Source organism: Ovis canadensis, chromosome 6 (assembly GCF_042477335.2).
Source record: "Ovis canadensis isolate MfBH-ARS-UI-01 breed Bighorn chromosome 6, ARS-UI_OviCan_v2, whole genome shotgun sequence".
Classification (NCBI taxonomy): Eukaryota; Metazoa; Chordata; class Mammalia; order Artiodactyla; family Bovidae; genus Ovis; species Ovis canadensis.
In genome coordinates this window covers 35,629,070-35,646,041 of record NC_091250.1, presented here as the reverse complement: position 1 = coordinate 35,646,041, position 16,972 = coordinate 35,629,070, and the positions used below count along the sequence as shown (strand labels likewise).

General features: G+C 39.7%; 1 protein-coding gene across 1 annotated transcript in view; it reads left to right on the top strand.

The window, feature by feature from the left end:
* ARHGEF38 (Rho guanine nucleotide exchange factor 38) overlaps positions 1 to 16,972 on the top strand; it is a 148,125-nt gene that overhangs the window by 52,205 nt on the left and 78,948 nt on the right. The window lies entirely within an intron of this gene.

The window sequence follows — 16,972 nt, the reverse complement described above, 5'->3', positions numbered from 1 at the left end:
TTTGACATAACTGGTGTCTTCCTTGACCTCTCAAAGCTGGATTCTACCTCAATATGCAGCCCTTGGATGGCTCCTTAGATGAAAGGTGCTCCCAGGAGTTATACAGAGCACAGTGGCTGTGTAGCAAACCTGCTGGACAGCCTGCCTGTCTCTCAATTTTAGTTTTGCTCCTTGGATGCATTCTCTGAGATTCCGCTTCCAAAACCACCACCATACTCTTCACTCAGTCATGTCTGACATTTGTGACCCATGGACTGCAGCCTGCCACGCTGCTCTATGGAATTCTCCAGATAAGAGTACTGGAGTGGGTAGCTATTTTCTTCTCCAGGTATCGAACCCAGGTCTCCTGCATTGCGGGCAGATTCTTTACCATCTGAGCCACGAAGGAAACCCTGAGATTACCTTAGTTCTGTCTGAACCTCCTCCCTAATCCCCACCCAGCCCAGCTCTTACATACCCACTTCTCCTTAAGAGGATTTTAGACAGTAACATGTAATAAAATTTTACCAATCTCACTGAACAAAGAACAGAATTATGATCATGATAATTCACTGAAAAACAAGATAAAAGAACCAAGACAGAAATATTTTATCTAATAATTATTAAAATATACCCAGTTATCACTTATAGATCGATATATATATATCATTTATATATATATCTTATTTATATATTTCATTCATAGATCGATATATAGCCACCAGGGAAGCCCTTATTGATCAATAGGTAGATAAATTAGACTTCTCAAAGCTATTTGTTAAAACTTTGCCTACATAACAAATAGAGGAAATCATAGGTGAGCAAAATTTTTTGTCATGAATTTTGAAATGTCATAGAAGGACTCCTGTCAAAATTGTCCTCTCTAGCTGTGACGTCCACTAAAAGACTTTAACTGTTCCCAAAAGTAAGTCATTCATTTTGAACAGGCAGCCACGCAATTTTTTCCCCTCCTGTTTGTTTTTTTTTTTTATATTATCCAGCTACTCTTTTTTTAAAGACTTTTTTTCTTTTTGAACACTTTTGTTTCATAGCAAAGTTGAGGGAAGATTTCCTGTATTGGCCTGACACCACATATAATTTTCCCCATCACCAATATCCGCCACTAGAGTGTTAGTTTTGTTACTCTGACACCAGTGTTAGTTTTGTTACAACTGATGAATATTAGCACACTGATATATCATTACCACCCAAAGTCCATAGTTTACAGGATGGCTCACTTTCAGTGTTGTCCCGTCGACAGAGGAGCCTGATCGGCTATGGTCCACAGTGTTGCAGATTCTGACACAACTGAAGCTACTTAGCACATGTGCACACACATGGAATTTTACAAATGTGCAATGACATGTCATTGTGGTATTGTGGAGAGCACTTTACTGCCCTAAAAATCCTCTCTTCTTCCCAGAATGTCCCACAGTTGTAATCACACAGTATGCAGTCTTTTCAGATTGACTTCTTTCGCTTAGTAATATGTATTCAGGATTCCTTCTCACCTTTTCATGGCTTGATAGCTCATTTTCTTTTAGGACCGAACAGTATTCCATTGTTGGAGGCCCCACAGTTTGTTTATACAGTCACCTACTGAAGGGCATCGTAGTTGCTTCCAAGCTTTGACAATTATGCATAAAGCTGCTACAACAACATTGTGCAGTTTTGTGTGGACGAGTTTTGAGTCCACTTGGATGAAAACCAAGACACATGATTTTGCGATCATATGGTAACAATATGTTGAGTTTTGTAAGAAATCACCAAATTGTCTCCCAAGGTGAATGTACTATTTTGCATTTCTGCCAGCAATGATTGAGAGTTGCTGTTGCATCATATTTACACAAGCATTTAGTATTATTGGTATTCTGGATTTTGGCCATTCTAATGGTGTCTCATTGCTTTAACTTGCATTTCGCCAGTAACAAATGATGTGAAGCATTTTTTCATATGCTTATTTGTTATCCAGAGATCTTCTTTGGTGAGGTGTCCATTAATATTTTGGCTCATTTTTTTAAATGGGTTGTTTGTTTTTCTGTTACTAAGTTTTAACAGTTTGTGAGAATATTTTTCCTAGCCTATGGCTTGTCTTCTCATTCTCCTGCTCTTTCATGGCTTTTTAATTTTAATAAAGTCCAACTTATCAACTATTTCTTTCATGGATCACGCCTTTGTTGATGTACCTAAAAAGTCATTGCTATACTCAAAGTCATCTAGTTTTTTCTATGTGAGGTGTTTTTCTTAGTTTTGCATTTTACTTTTAGTTCTGTGATCCATTTTAAGTTAAATTTGTGAAGAGGGTAAACTCTGTGTCTAGATTCCTTTCTTTACACGTGGATGTCCAGTTGTTTCAGCACCACTTGTTGAGAAGACCATCTTTGCTCCATTGTATTTCCTTTATTCCATTGTCCAAGATAAGTTGACTATCTTTGTGTGACTCCACTTCTGGGCTCTTCTATTAATCTATTTGTCTGTTCTTTTACCAATACCATACTATCTTGATTTACTGTAGGTTAATGGTAAGTCTTGAAGTCAGATGGTGTCAGTATTCCAACTTTGTTCTCTTTTAATCTTGTGTTGGCTATTCTGGGTCTTTTGTCTCTTCATATAAACTATATAAACTTTGAAATTAGTTTAAATATCCACAGAACTGTTGGAATTTTGATTAGGATTTCATTGAATCTATAGATCAAGTTGGGAGGAAATGACATCTTGATAATGTCAAGTCTTCCAGTCCATAAACATGGGCTGTCTTTCCACTTATTTAGTTCTTTGACTTTGCTCACTAGAGTTTTTAGTTTTCCTTGTACAGGTCTTGTGCATATATTGTTAGATTTATATCTAAATATTTCATTTGCAGAATGCTAATGGAAATGGTGTTGTGTTTCTAATTTCAAATTCCACTTGTTCATTGCTGGTATATAGAAAAGCAATTAACTTTTGTCTATTAACCGTGCAACCTGCAATCTTCTTGTAATTACTTATTAGTTCGAGGAGGATTTTTGCTTGATTATTTTGTATTTCTGCATAGACTATGAGCAAAGACAGTTTTATGTCTTCCTTCCCAATCTGTATACCCTTCATTTCCTTTCTCTTAGTGCACTAGCTACAACTTCCAGTACAACATGGAAAATGTGTGATAAGAGGGAACATCTCTTGCCTTGTACCTGATCTTAGTAAATATGCTTCAAGCTTCTCACCATTAAGTTAGCTGTAGGTTTTTTGTAGATATTCTTTATCAAGTTGAAGAAATACCTCTCTATTCCTAGTTTATTGAGAGGTTTTTTAAAATCATAAATGGACATTCAGTTCAGATCAGTTCAGTTGCTCAGTCATGTCTGATTCTTTACAACCCCATGGATTGCAGCATGCCAGGCCTCCCTGTCCATCACCAATTCCCGGAGTTTACTCAAACTCAAGTCCATTAAGTCGGTGATGCCTTCCAACCATCTCATCATCTATCATCCCCTTCTCCTGCCTTCAATCTTTCCCAAAATCTGGGTCTCTTTCAATGAATCAGTTCTTCTCATCAGGTGGCCAAAGTATTGGAGTTTCAGCTTCAGCATCAGTCCTTCCAATGAACATTCAGGACTGATTTCCTTTAGGATGGACTGGTTGGATCTCCTTGCAGTCCAAGGGACTCTCAAGAGTCTTCTCCAACACCGCAATTCAAAACATCAATTCTTCGACATTGGATTTTGACAAATGCTTTTTCTGTATCTATCATATGATCATATGTTTTTTTTTCCTTTTTAAATCTGCTGATGTGATAGTGAAAGTCACTCAGTCATGTCCAACTCTCTGAGACCCCAGACCCCATGGACTATACAGTCCATGTAATTTTCTAGGCCAGAATACTGGACTAGGTAACCTTTCCCTTCTCCAGGGGAACTTCCCATCCCAGGAATCGAACCCAGGTCTCCCATATTGCAGGTGGATTCTTTACCAGTTGAGCCACAAGGGAAGCCCACTGATGTGTTGGATTATATTAACTGATTTTTGAATATTGAACTGTTACTGCATACCTGGGATAAATCCCACACAGTGATAAAGTATAATCCTTTTTATACATTTTAAAATTTGATTTGCTAATATTTTGTTGGTGATTTTTGCTTCCCTTTTCATGAGAGATACTGGACCATAGTTTTCTTTTCTTGTTTGGTTTTGACATTAGGATAATTCTGGTCTCATAGAAATTCCCAGCTACTCTTCATGTATCTGTTAACTTCCAAATTTTTAAGATTGTATTCTAGGCCTCAAACATATTCCACCTTAGTTCACTAACCATAACTTTCTTAAAAATCAACCTCATCTCTTCCATGAAATTGCCTTGAAATAAGTAGAATCAAGATATTGATTTTTTATAGACATGTCTTATTTATGCAAGCAATCACCATACTCCATTCATATGTTCTATCAGTTCAGTTCAGTTCAGTTCAGTTCAGTGCAGTCGCTCAGTCGTGTCCGACTCTTTGCAACCCAATGGAGAGCAGCACGCCAGGCCTCCTTGTCCATCACCAGCTCCCAGAGTTTACTCAAACTCAAGTCCATTGAGTCAGTAATGCCATCCAGCCATCTCATCGTCTGTCATCCCCTGCTCCTCTTGCCTTCAATCTTTCCCAGCATCAGAGTCTTTTCCAGTGAGTCAGTTCTTCACATCAGGTGGCCAAAGTATTGGAGCTTCAGCTTCAGCATCAGTCCTTCCAATGAATATTTAGGACTGATTTCCTTTAGGATGGACTGGTTGGATCTCCTTGCAATCCAAGGGTCTCTCAAAAGTCTTCTCTAACACCACAGTTCAAAAGCATCGGTTCTTCAGCACTCAGCTTTCTTTATGGTCCAATTCTTACATCCATATGTGACTACTGGAAAAACCATAGCTTTGACTAGATGGACCCTTGTTGGCAAAGTAATGTCTCTGCTTTTTAATATGCTGTCTAGGTTGGTCATATCTTTTCTTCCCAAGAGCAAGTGACTTTTAATTTCATGGCTGCAATCACCATCTGCAGTGATTGTGGAGCCCAGAAAAATAAAGTCTCTCACTGTTTCCACTGTTTCCCCATCTGTTTGCCATGAAGTGATGGGACTGGATGCCATGATCTTAGTTTTCTGAATGTTGAGCTTTTTTGCTCTTCTCTTTCACTTTTCATCAAGAGGCTCTTTAGTTCTTCTTCACTCTCTGCCGTAAGAGTGGTGCCATCTGCGTATCTGCATATTGATGTTTCTCCCGGCAACCTTGATTCCAGCTTGTGCTTGATCTAGTCCAGCATTTCTCGTGATGTACTCTATATGTAAGTTAAATGTGCAAGGTGACAATATACAGCCTTGATGTACACCTTTCCCTATTGGGAACCAGTCTGTTGTTCTACGTCCATCTCTAACTGTTGCTTCTTGACGTGCATACAGATTTCTCAGGAGGCAGGTCAAGTAGTCTGGTATTCCCACCTCTTTAAGAATTTTCCACAGTTTGTTGTGATCCACACAGTCAAAGGCTTTGGCATAGTCAGTAAAGCAGAAGTAGATGTTTTTCTGGAACTCTCTTGCTTTTTTTGATGATCCGAGAGATGTATTCTATATCAAAATTCAATGCACACATAGTCTTGCAAGATATTATAATCGGAGGAATTCGTAAAGGGCATCCCTCTATTTTTTTTTAACAGCTGCATGTGAATTTATAATTATTCCAAAATAAAAAGTTAAATTTAAAATTATAATGCCCTTATTTTTTCTTTTTTCCTTTCTCTTTTAAAGCTACATTATCCTTTTTAAATATACATGTAAAATTTTATATGCAAGAATAAAAACCTTTTCTATGACTCTGCCTTATTTACTTTGCCAAACTTTCCAATTAATTCTCTTTTTATTGTGATTTCAGGGAGGAAAAGACTACATTTTAGAATAAGGATATACATTAAGTTGTTTATAATAAAATTTGTACTATTTAATAATCTCCCATATATGTTGGCTCTTTCTCGTGCTATGCTTAGAATACTAGAAATCCTTCTATATTTTAAACCAAAGGGAGGGGAAAACCAACTGAAGTCCCTCTCTCCACTTCTACTTCCTTCTCAATCTAGTCCTTTCCCCTGTAGAGTCCATCACCACCTGTGATCAAACTTCTCAATATCAAGACTTCACAGAGTGAGTGCAGAGATAAAAGACAGGCTGATAATGTGAAAACAAAAGCTGCCCAGAAAGTCAGAAAACACAGCACTTTATTTTAATTGCTATATTAAATAAAAACCTGAGTAAATCAAAGCAATTCCTACTAACTATAATTGAGATGCTGGGAGCAATGACTCAGAAATGCATTTGAATTTCTGATTCTGCTTTGTACTGGCTTTTCTGAGCTAATGTGCTGACTTTAAAATACTATACTTTTGCTGGAAATCTGCTCGAGGCATTGATACATATATTCTTAAATCTTCTGAAAATACGGATTTTCTTACTTCACTAGTGGTCCAGTATTTAAGAATCCGCCTGCCAATGAAGGGGACATGGGTTTGATCCTGGCCCAGGAAGATTCAAATGCTCAGGGGCAACTAAGCCAGTGTGCCACAGCTACCTACCTAGTCCAAGCTCTAGAGTCCATGAACTGCAACTGCTGAGCCTAAATGCCCAGAGCCTGTGATTGCAACAAGAGAAGCCAGGGCAATGAAAAGCCCACGCACCACAACTAGAAAGTAACCGTCACTCACTGCACCAGAGAAGTCTTGCGCACAGCAGTGAAGACCCAGCACAGCCAAAAATACACACACATAGTCATTAAAGAATACTGATTTTTGTGGTTACTAAGATCATATCACAATGAAGAATCTCATGATCTATATGGCCAGGTTAGAACTCCCTGTTCTTTAAGATCAGACTTCATTTTCACATTCATTGTGGAATCTCAACATTTATTACCTTATCTGGCCTTTGTTCCTCCATTATAAGGTCAAATAATTGATGTCACATTAGAAAAGGGGGGAAGAAAGTCAATGAAGGTTTCCTCACTTTTTAAAAAGTTTGTCAATCAGATTGGAAAAGGCTATAGTCGTGGAACATCAAATTTAAAAATAAAAATCACATAAGTAAACAGTGCTACCAAACACAAGGTCACTGTGTTAATATATAATATGTAACTGACATTGAGTCATCACTGTTCAGATTTTCCCTGGGAGGAAACTTTCTGTTTCCTCGTCTTGGAAGACAGTTTGCTGTCAGATTGGATTCAGATTTACTTGGGTATGGAGGTGATACATCAATATTCCAGTATGTGAAACTCCTTTTTATAGGTAAGAAAAGCTCTTATCTTTGCTTGTTCAGAAGTCCTCAGCTCAAAACATAAGGGATTTTTAAAAATCCTTGAATTACAGTTTTATGATGGAAACTCTCCCCCAGTTCGTTACATTTATAATCATCTTATAAGCTTCATTTTAAGGCAACTACAGTTTTCTCTAAGTTTTATAATCTATTGTCCAGATCGAAACCTGATAGGCCAAGCGAGGAGATAAATGAATGCATTTTCCATTTCAGTGCAGGGTCTGGAAAGCTCAAAATTGAAAAAAAGAGAGATGTGATAGGCAAAATCTATTTTAATATCTAGGAAAGTCATCCCTTCAGCCTGAGTAACAAGATCGTGCTCATCATCTCACTGCTCAGAACTAAGATGCATAAACCACTATTTTAATTTGCTTTTATCTGTAAAAATAAGCAACAAAATTTCAGTGGCTGTGATTATTATAATGATGCTAAAACTCTAACAGGATACCAGAGATGTGGAGCACCTTTCCACATAGGTGAACTAAGCATAGATGAGCATTGCTGTGCCTAGGGCCCTGAATTCTGGATTCCAAAGAAAAAATACTAAGTCAGAAAGAAAGCATATATTGGGGAAACATGTATTTATTAATAACACTTATTTAGGGTACTTTAGATTCAGACAAGATCACTGATTACATGAGTCAATAATTTGAGGCTATCTGGAGTACACAAAGACATGTGAGACTCATCGTTCGTCATCGAAGGACTAGTTAGAGCTGTTAAGAATCCCTAGTTAGAGGTGACAAGATTTACAGCTATGAAAAGATAACTTGGAATGCAAAGCAACAATTGATAAGTGCAGACAATAAATCCAGTTGGAGTTCACAGAAGGGACAGATCACTTCCAGATAGATTAAGCAGGCAATATTTCATGGAGAATGGAACATTTTAGTTGAATATGCAAATTAAAACATTAAATGTTTGTAAAGTGTCTAGGCCCTTTGTTGAATTCTGCGTGGAAATCATGGAAATTTATGTCATGATCCTGCCCTAAAAGAGTTTATAATATGGTCAAGAAAATAACTCATAAACACATAAAGGGCCAAGTAACAATCAAAGATACATTTCAAGGCAGTGCTAGAAATGATCACGACAGAAGGCAGTTTGTTATTAGTTATGCTAATTACTTATGCGGTAAACAGTTGCTTTAGACATTAGCAGAAAAATGATACCAGCATTTGATAGGAAAGCTATCTCTTTTTGTGTCCCAGGACTCCACATACCCATGTTTTTCTCCCTACTATTCCAAAGACTCCTCTTCAATCTTTTTTGTCTTTTTTGCAGGTTGATCCTTACTTGTAAATGCTGAAGTAGCTCAGGGCTCAGCCTGTGGCCCTCATCTCTCTTGTCTCCATTCACTCTGTTGAGGATCTGATCTGGTTTCATGCCTTAAAATTCTATCTACATGCTGAGGGTTGACAAATTGTATCTCCAGCCTGGACATTTTCCCTGAAGGCTGGCTTTGCTTATTTTCATCTTCCCGTTCAAACCTCTACATGATAGTCTACAAGACAATGCAGATTTAATGTTAAACCGGAGTTTCTAATTTTCTCGTTACAATTTGCTCCCCTTACAGTCATTCTCTCCTCAGTAGAGAGGGGAGTTGCTTGGGCAAAAACTCTGGAGTCATTCTTGACTTTTTCTTTCAAACTGTCTATAGAATCTATCAGTAAATGCTATTAGCTCTGCCTTCAAAATGTACCCCAAATCAGACCACTTCTCACCTCCTCCTTTACTTCCATTCTGCTTCCAGAACCAATCAGGAATCACCTAGATTATCAAATCTGCCTCCTGATGCAACTCTTCTCCATCCTTGTTTCAACAAAACAGTAATTTTTAAAAAATATTAGTCAGAGCCCGTCCCTCTTCTACTCAAAGCCATCCAAAATGGCTTTTCATCTTACTAACAAAATCTAACATTTTTATGTGACCTACATGGTCCTGAAATGAGATAGTCCTTCGTTCTCTCTGACCTCACCTATTTCCATATTCTTGCCTTCTTGGTGTTCCTTAAACAAGCCAGAGGCACCACTGTTTCAAGGCCTTAGCTCTTGCTGTTTTGTTTGCCTTGAACATTCTTCCCCAAGATAACTTCAAAGCTTACTCCTTCAAGCCTTTACTCAATAAAATATTCCCTGGCCACCTCACTCCGTCTTACACTGGGTTCCTTCAAATAACTCCGATAGAAAGATTTTAGAGCAAGTTGTTTATTGGGGAGGCAACCCCTGGAAGGGCAGGAAAGGAATGAGAAACGAGCCAGGGAAAGGAGGATAAGACAGGGAACATTTGTAAGCAGATTACTTCTGTGGCCACTTGGGGCTCATATCCTACTGGGAGCTCGAGGACACGGTATGGAACCTGCCTGAGGGCTGCTCTGCGTGCAGGGTATCGTCCACTGTTTCCTGTTAGACGTGGCTGGACAGATGCTCCTGGTCATTGGTTCTGTTCTTGAAAATTAGAACTCTGCAATTGCGTTATTAAGGGGGGAAAAATTGGCCACTGTTGAGTCAGTCCTTTCTAACATCAGTAATTTCTTTCAGATATTAGAGCTTAAGGAATGAGATGTTCTGTTGAAAAGATTATAATTTTGTTTCTTTGGTTGGTTGTTTCTGACTGGTTGGTTTTTAAGCTCTTAGTATGCAGGGAGAAGAAAGGGTAAACGTACGAGTATACACACACACAGTGAATACTCAAGTGATCAAAACACAAAAATGTTTACCCCATTAATTGTGCTCAGCAAGAAGCCCTTAAATATAATTTGGTGCATAAAAATTTTACATGTTCTTAAAATAACCTCAGTGATTCAAACAGTTTTCAAATTATTTTCTCTTGTGTTTTCACAATATAACTCAGTGTTTATTCCATACTTTTAAAAAGATTTTCTAATGGGCCACAAAATTTACTGAACCTTCAACTCAGAAGGGCTATTCCTAACAGGATTATTTGTCCTCTGAACATTTTATATAAAATCCTGAGCAGGAAAGGACAGGAAGCCCAAAGAGCACCTCCAACCCCCATCAAGTAACTCTTTCCTGCTTGTCCCTGAGTTAAGGCAGATTCGAGAAACAAAGCAGAAACCCTGGGTCGACGTTCTACCTTTCATCCAAGATATCAAATTGAGCATCTTCCTTTTATGCTATTAGTCAAAATAAGTTTGGGATGAACTTCTCGATCCTCTTCCTTTGTCAGTTCAGTTCAGTTTAGTCGCTCAGTCGTGTCCAACTCTTTGCGACCCCATGAATCGCAGCACACCAGGCCTCCTTGACCATCACCAACTCCCGGAGTTCACTCAAACTCATGAGTCGGTGATGCCATCCAGCGATCTCATCCTCTGTCGTCTCCTTCTCCTCCTGCCCCAAATCCCTTCCAGCATCAGGGTCTTTTCCAGTGAGTCAACTGTTCGCATGAGGTGGCCAAAGTATTGCAGTTTCAGCTTTAGCATCAGTCCTTACAATGAACACACAGGACTGATCTCCTTTAGGATGGACTGGTTGGATCTCTTTGCAGTCCAAGGGACTCTCAAGAGTCTTCTCCAACACCACAGTTCGAAAGCATCAATTCTTCAGTGCTCAGCATTCTTCATAGTCCAACTCTCACATCCATACGTAACTACTGGAAAAACCATAGCTTTGACTAGATGGACTGCTGTTGGCAAAGTAATATTTCTGCTTTTTAATATGCTGTCAGGATTGGTCATAACTTTCCTTGCAAGGAGCAAGCGTCTTTTAATTTCATGGCTGCAATCACCATCTGCAGTGATTTTAGAGCCCCAAAAAATAAACTCTGACACTGTTTCCACTGTTTCCCTATTTATTTCCCATGAAGTGATGGGACCAGATGTCATGATCTTCGTTTTCTGAATGTTGAGTTTTAAGCCAATTGTTTCACTCTCCTCTTTCACTTTCATCAAGAGGCTTTCTAGTTCCTCTTCGCTTTCTACCATAAGGGTGCTGTCATCTGCATATCTGAGGTTATTGATTTCTCCCAGCAATCTTGATTCCAGCTTGGGCTTCTTTCAGCCCAGCATTTCTCATGATGTTCTCTGCATATAAGTTAAATAAGCAGGGTGACAATATACAGCCTTGATGTACTCCTTTTCCTATTTGGAACCAGTCTGTTGTTCCATGTCCATGTTGTTCCATGTCTGTGTTGTTACATGTTCTAACTGTAGCTTCTTGACCTGCATATAGGTTTCTCAAGAGGCAGGCCAGGTGGTCTGGTATTCCCATCTCTTTCAGAATTTTCCACAGTTTTTTGTGATCCACACAGTCAAAGGCTTTGGCATAGTCAATAAAGCAGAAGTAGATGTTTTTCTGGAACTCTCTTGCTTTTTCCATGATCCAGCAGATGTTGGCAATTTGATCTCTGGTTCCTCTTCCTTTTCTAAAACCAGCTTGAACATCAGGAAGTTCACGGTTCATGTATTGCTGAAGTCTGGCTTGGAGAATTTTGAGCATTACTTTACTAGCATGTGCGATGAGTGCAATTGTGCGGTAGTTTGAGCATTCTTTTGCATTTCCTTTCTTTGGGATTGGAATGAAAACTGACCTTTTCCAGTCCTGTGGCCACTGCTGAATTTTCCAAATTTGCTGGCATATTGAGTGCAGCACTTTCACAGCCTCATCTTCCAGGATTTGAAATAGCTCAGCTGGAATTCCATCACCTCCATTAGCTTTGTTCGTAGTGATGCTTTCTAAGGCCCACTTGACTTCCCATTCCAGGCTGTCTGGCTCTAGGTGAGTGATCACACCATCATGATTATCTTGGTCGTGAAGTTCTTTTTTGTTCAGTTCTTCTGTGTATTCTTGCCACCTCTTCTTAATATCTTCTGCTTCTGTTAGGTCCATACCATTTCTGTCCTTTATCGAGCCCATCTTTGCATGAAATGTTCCCTTGGTATCTCTAGTTTTCTTGAAGAGATCTCTAGTCTTTCCCATTCTGTTCTTTTCCTGTATTTCTTTGCACTGATCGCTGAAGAAGGCTTTCTTATCTCTTCTTGCCTTTCTCTGGAACTCTTCATTCAGATGCTTATATCTTTCCTTTTCTCCTTTGCTTTTCATTTCTCTTCTTTTCACAGCTATTTGTAAGACTTCCCCAGACAGCCATTTTGCTTTTTTGCATTTCTTTTCCATGGGGATGGTCTTGATCCCTGTCTCCTGTACAATGTCACGAACCTTCATCCATAGTTCATCAGGCACTCTATCAGATCTAGTCCCTTAAATCTATTTCTCACTTCCACTGTATAATCATAAGGGATTTGATTTAGGTCATACCTGAATGGTCTAGCGGTTTTCCCTACTTTCTTCAATTCAAGTCTGAATTTGGCAATAAGGAGTTCATGATTGGAGCCACAGTCAGCTCCCGGTCTTGTTTTTGCTGACTGTATAGAGCTTCTCCATCTTTGGCTGCATAGAATATAATCAATCTGATTTCGGTGTTGACCATCTGGTGATGTCCATGTGTAGAGTCTTCTCTTGTGTTGTTGGAAGAGGGTGTTTGCTATAACCAGTGCATTCTCTTGGCAAAACTCTATTAGCCTTTGCCCTGCTCCATTCCGTACTCCAAGGCCAAATTTGCCTGTTACTCCAGGTGTTTCTTGACTTCCTACTTTTGCATCCCAGTCCCCTATAATGAAAAGGACATCTTTTTTGGGTGTTAGTTCTAAAACGTCTTGTAGGTTTTCATAGAACTGTTAACTTCAGCTTCTTCAGTGTTACTGGTTGGGGCATAGACTTGGATTACTGTGATATTGAACGGTTTGCCTTGGAGACAAACAGAGATCATTCTGTCATTTTTCAGAGTGCATCCCATACTGCATTTTGGACTCTTTTGTTGACCATGATGGCTACTCCATTTCTTCTAAGGGATTCCTGCCCACAGTAGTAGGTATAATGGTCATCTGAGTTAAATTCACCCATTCCAGTCCATCTTAGTTCCCAGATTCCTAGAATGTCGATGTTCACTCTTGCCATCTCCTGTTTGACCACTTCCAATTTGCCTTGATTCATGGACCTGACATTCCAGGTTCCTATGCAATATTGCTCTTTACAGCATTGGACCTTTTTTCTGTCACCAGTCACATCCACAGCTGGGTGTTGTTTTTGCTTTGGCTCCATCGCTTCATTCTTTCTGGAGTTATTTCTCCACTGATTTCCAGTAGCATATTGGGCACCTACTGACCTGGGGAGTTCCTCTTTCAGTATCCTCTCATTTTGCCTTTTCATACTGTTCATGGGGTTCTCAAGGCAAGAATACTGAAGTGGTTTGCCATTCCCTTCTCCAGTGGACCACATTCTGTCAGACCTCTCCACCATGACCCGTCCATCTTGGATGGCCCCACAAGGCATGGCTTAGTTTCATTGAGTTAGACAAGGCTGTGGTCCATGTGATCAGATTGGCTAGTTTTCTGTGAGTATGGATTCAGTGCGTCTGCCCTCTGATGCCCTCTTGCAACATCTACCATCTTACTTGGGTTTCTCTTACCTTGGAGGTGGGGTATCTCTTCACGGCTGCTCCAGCAAAGCGCAGCTGCTCCTTACCTTGGACGAGGGGTATCTCCTCACGGCTGCCCCTCCTGACCTTGAACATGGAGTAGCTCCTCTCAGAGGCCTCCAAAAGCTCTCACATTTGACCACTGTCTCTGGTCTAATGAAGACTCTCCTCACTCACCTCTCTTGGCTGTGCTCCTTCTCTTGCTCATCCTGAGGGGTCTGTCCCAGGGTCCCAGCCTTACTTTCTGCACTGATCAGGCCTTTCCACATGAATGTCTCCCAGCCTGGGACTGTTTCTAGTGTCAGGTAACTGGGGCATTTAACTGTGAGATTAGTGAAAAGGCTTGCTGTCTAGCTGTGATATCAACTTAACTTGCAGTTTAACTCAATCAGCCAGTGTAGAGTCTAGTTTCACAGCAGGAGAGTTCACACATACAAATCAGTAGTTTTGAGAAACCTGATGAAATAATGGCTAGTTTACCCTGAAAAGCTTTGTAATCTAGAAGCCAACCATCTGAGTAAATGCCATCATAATTAGATAATTATCCCAGCCCTGTGGTTGCCAGGGCCTTCTGCCAACATCCTTCTACCCAACTTGCTGCAGTTTCTGTCTCACAAGGCTTCCATTTCTCAGTTGTCTCACCAAAAAATAAAACTAGACCTGGTTCTTCCCTTTCAGAACATCCCCACTGGGTCCTCACTTCCTAGAGTTGTTTTTAATACATTTTCACTGTTCTTCCAGTCTTACCTTGTTACAGTTGAAATCTTAATATCATTGGGCTTTTAGCTTTCAACATTAATAGTGGAGCAAACTAATTTTAGTGACTATGCCCAGGCTTCACCATAATGCTGTGCATGGGACTGGCTTATAGAAAGGACAGATAGGACCCAGGTTTTCTGAGACTGAGTCAGATGATATCCAAGGTGGATTTCTTCTATATGAACTCTAATACAGTGTCCAGAGTTGGACCTTATATTGAACCTACTTTGTGTGTGTGTGTGTGTGTGTGTGTGTGTGTGTGAGCTCAGTTGTGTCCCGCTCTTTGCGACCCCATGGACTGTAGCTCACCAGGCTCCTCTGTCCATGGAATTTTCCAGGCAAGAATACTGGATCAGGTTGCCATTTCCTACTCCACGGGGTCTTCCCAGCTCAGGGATTGAACCCACATCTCTTGCATCTCCTGCATTGGTAGGTGGATTCTTTACCACCTGGGAAGCCCATATTGAACCTAGATTTATGGTCAAACCACATCAAATAGAAATATTGAAGTCTTCTCTAGAAACAATTTCCAGAGAAGCATTTGGATGGTGGCAATCACCATAGTCCTCAAAAGCAGTATTGTTTATTTTCTTCCTTCTTCTAGAACTGTTGTATGTATATACATTGGACATTAAAGTTGTGTGATTTTGATCACCAAATTAGAAGCTTAAATTACACTTCCACATTGAGGTCAGGACAGTAATATCCAACTGTGGGTTTTTAATTCATTGGTTTTTAGAAAAAAACAATGTAATTACTGCTATAATTTGCCAAGACTTGTTAGAAAGCCTTGCTGTTGCTGCTAAGTCGCTTCAGTCGTGTCTGACTCTGTGCAACCCCAGAGACGGCAGCCCACCAGGCTCCCCCATCCCTGGGATTCTCCAGGCAAGAACACTGGAGTGGGTTGCCATTTCCTTCTCCAATGCATGAAAGTGAAAAGTGAAAGTGAAGTTGCTCCGTCGTGTGTCTGACTCTTAGAGACCCCATGGACTGCAGCCCACCAGGCTCCTCAGTCCATGGGATTTTCCAGGCAACGGTACTAAAGTGGGTTGCCATTGCCTTCTCCTGTTAGAAAGCCTTAAGAAATATTAATAACTTTACCTCAATAATTACACTTAAGAAATTTATCATAAGGAAATAATCATGGGTGTGTGAATATGGTTTTAGTCAGAAGAGCTGCTTATCACAGTGAATACAGCAGTCTATCTAGATTTCAAAGATTTAATGACTGATTAAGTAGACTACAGTATTTCCATATAATGTTGACATTTAAAATAGTGCAATTGTGAAAAATTAATGACCTGAAAAGATGTTCATATTCATTAAGTTCATGTTCATATTCATTACATTGAAAAAACTCAACTTAAAACAGGGTTGAAACTATATAAATCTTTTGTACAGTTGTACACACACACAGAGAAAAACAATATGGCAGGACATGCCTCGCAATGTCAGTGGTTATTTCTGTGTGGTAGAATTATATGCAACTGCCTTTTCTTTCTTTTAGTTACCTGTGTGCGAGGTTGCTTCAGTCTTATCTGTCTCTTTGCAGCCCCGTGGACTGTAGCCTGCCAGTCTCCTCTGGACATGGGGTTCTCCAGGCAAGAATACTGGAGTGGCTTGCCATTTCTTCTCCAAGGGATCAAGCCTATGCCTCTTATGTCTACCTGCATTGGCAGGCGGGTTCTTGCCACTAGAGCAACCATTTTCTACAGTATACAAGAAGTACTTTTCTGAAGAAAAAGCAATTTTTTTAAGAGTTTGTTTCTCAACTTCTTTTCAATGTTCACTTTTAAAGGTGTTTCTGGTTGGGGTTTGCACAACACCTGAGAAGGTTTGGTTATTCCTGTCTGTGACTATGTTTAGGTTGACCGTCCCAAGGCTCATTAAATAGAAGACAACAAACAGGGATTTCCCAGTTGTGTAGCCTTTGTTAGCAAATCTTCCAGGCTTAGTAATGGCCAAACTGAGCACAACAGTTTTATTTGCAGATAAAATTTAGCAGAAAATTATAAAATGTCCACTAAACGTGATATTTTGAACAACCAAATGAAATGATTTTGACTTTTTTTTCTTTAAACCACTTTGATCTCCTCATACCTGTGACTCAAGGCCCTAGTAAGAGTGGAGAAAAAGGATATTTATTGATGGTTCCCACAGAGAAAATAGATCATTTCAATTGTAGTGATTCAATTCAATTCAAATTGTCAAACTTTTATTGAGTAACTAGGTGGGAGTCTGGCACTGGATTAGAAACAGTGGGCATTCAAATAACTCACGAAGACAAATGTCCTGGAGGAACTCACAGTTTTTACATAAAGACAGACAAATTAATAAATATCTCCTAAATATAAAATGGGCTTCAATATAAGCACTGGGTCATCAGAGCAAGTCATGGCAGCTCAGGAGAGGGAGAGGTTAATTCCAACCAAGG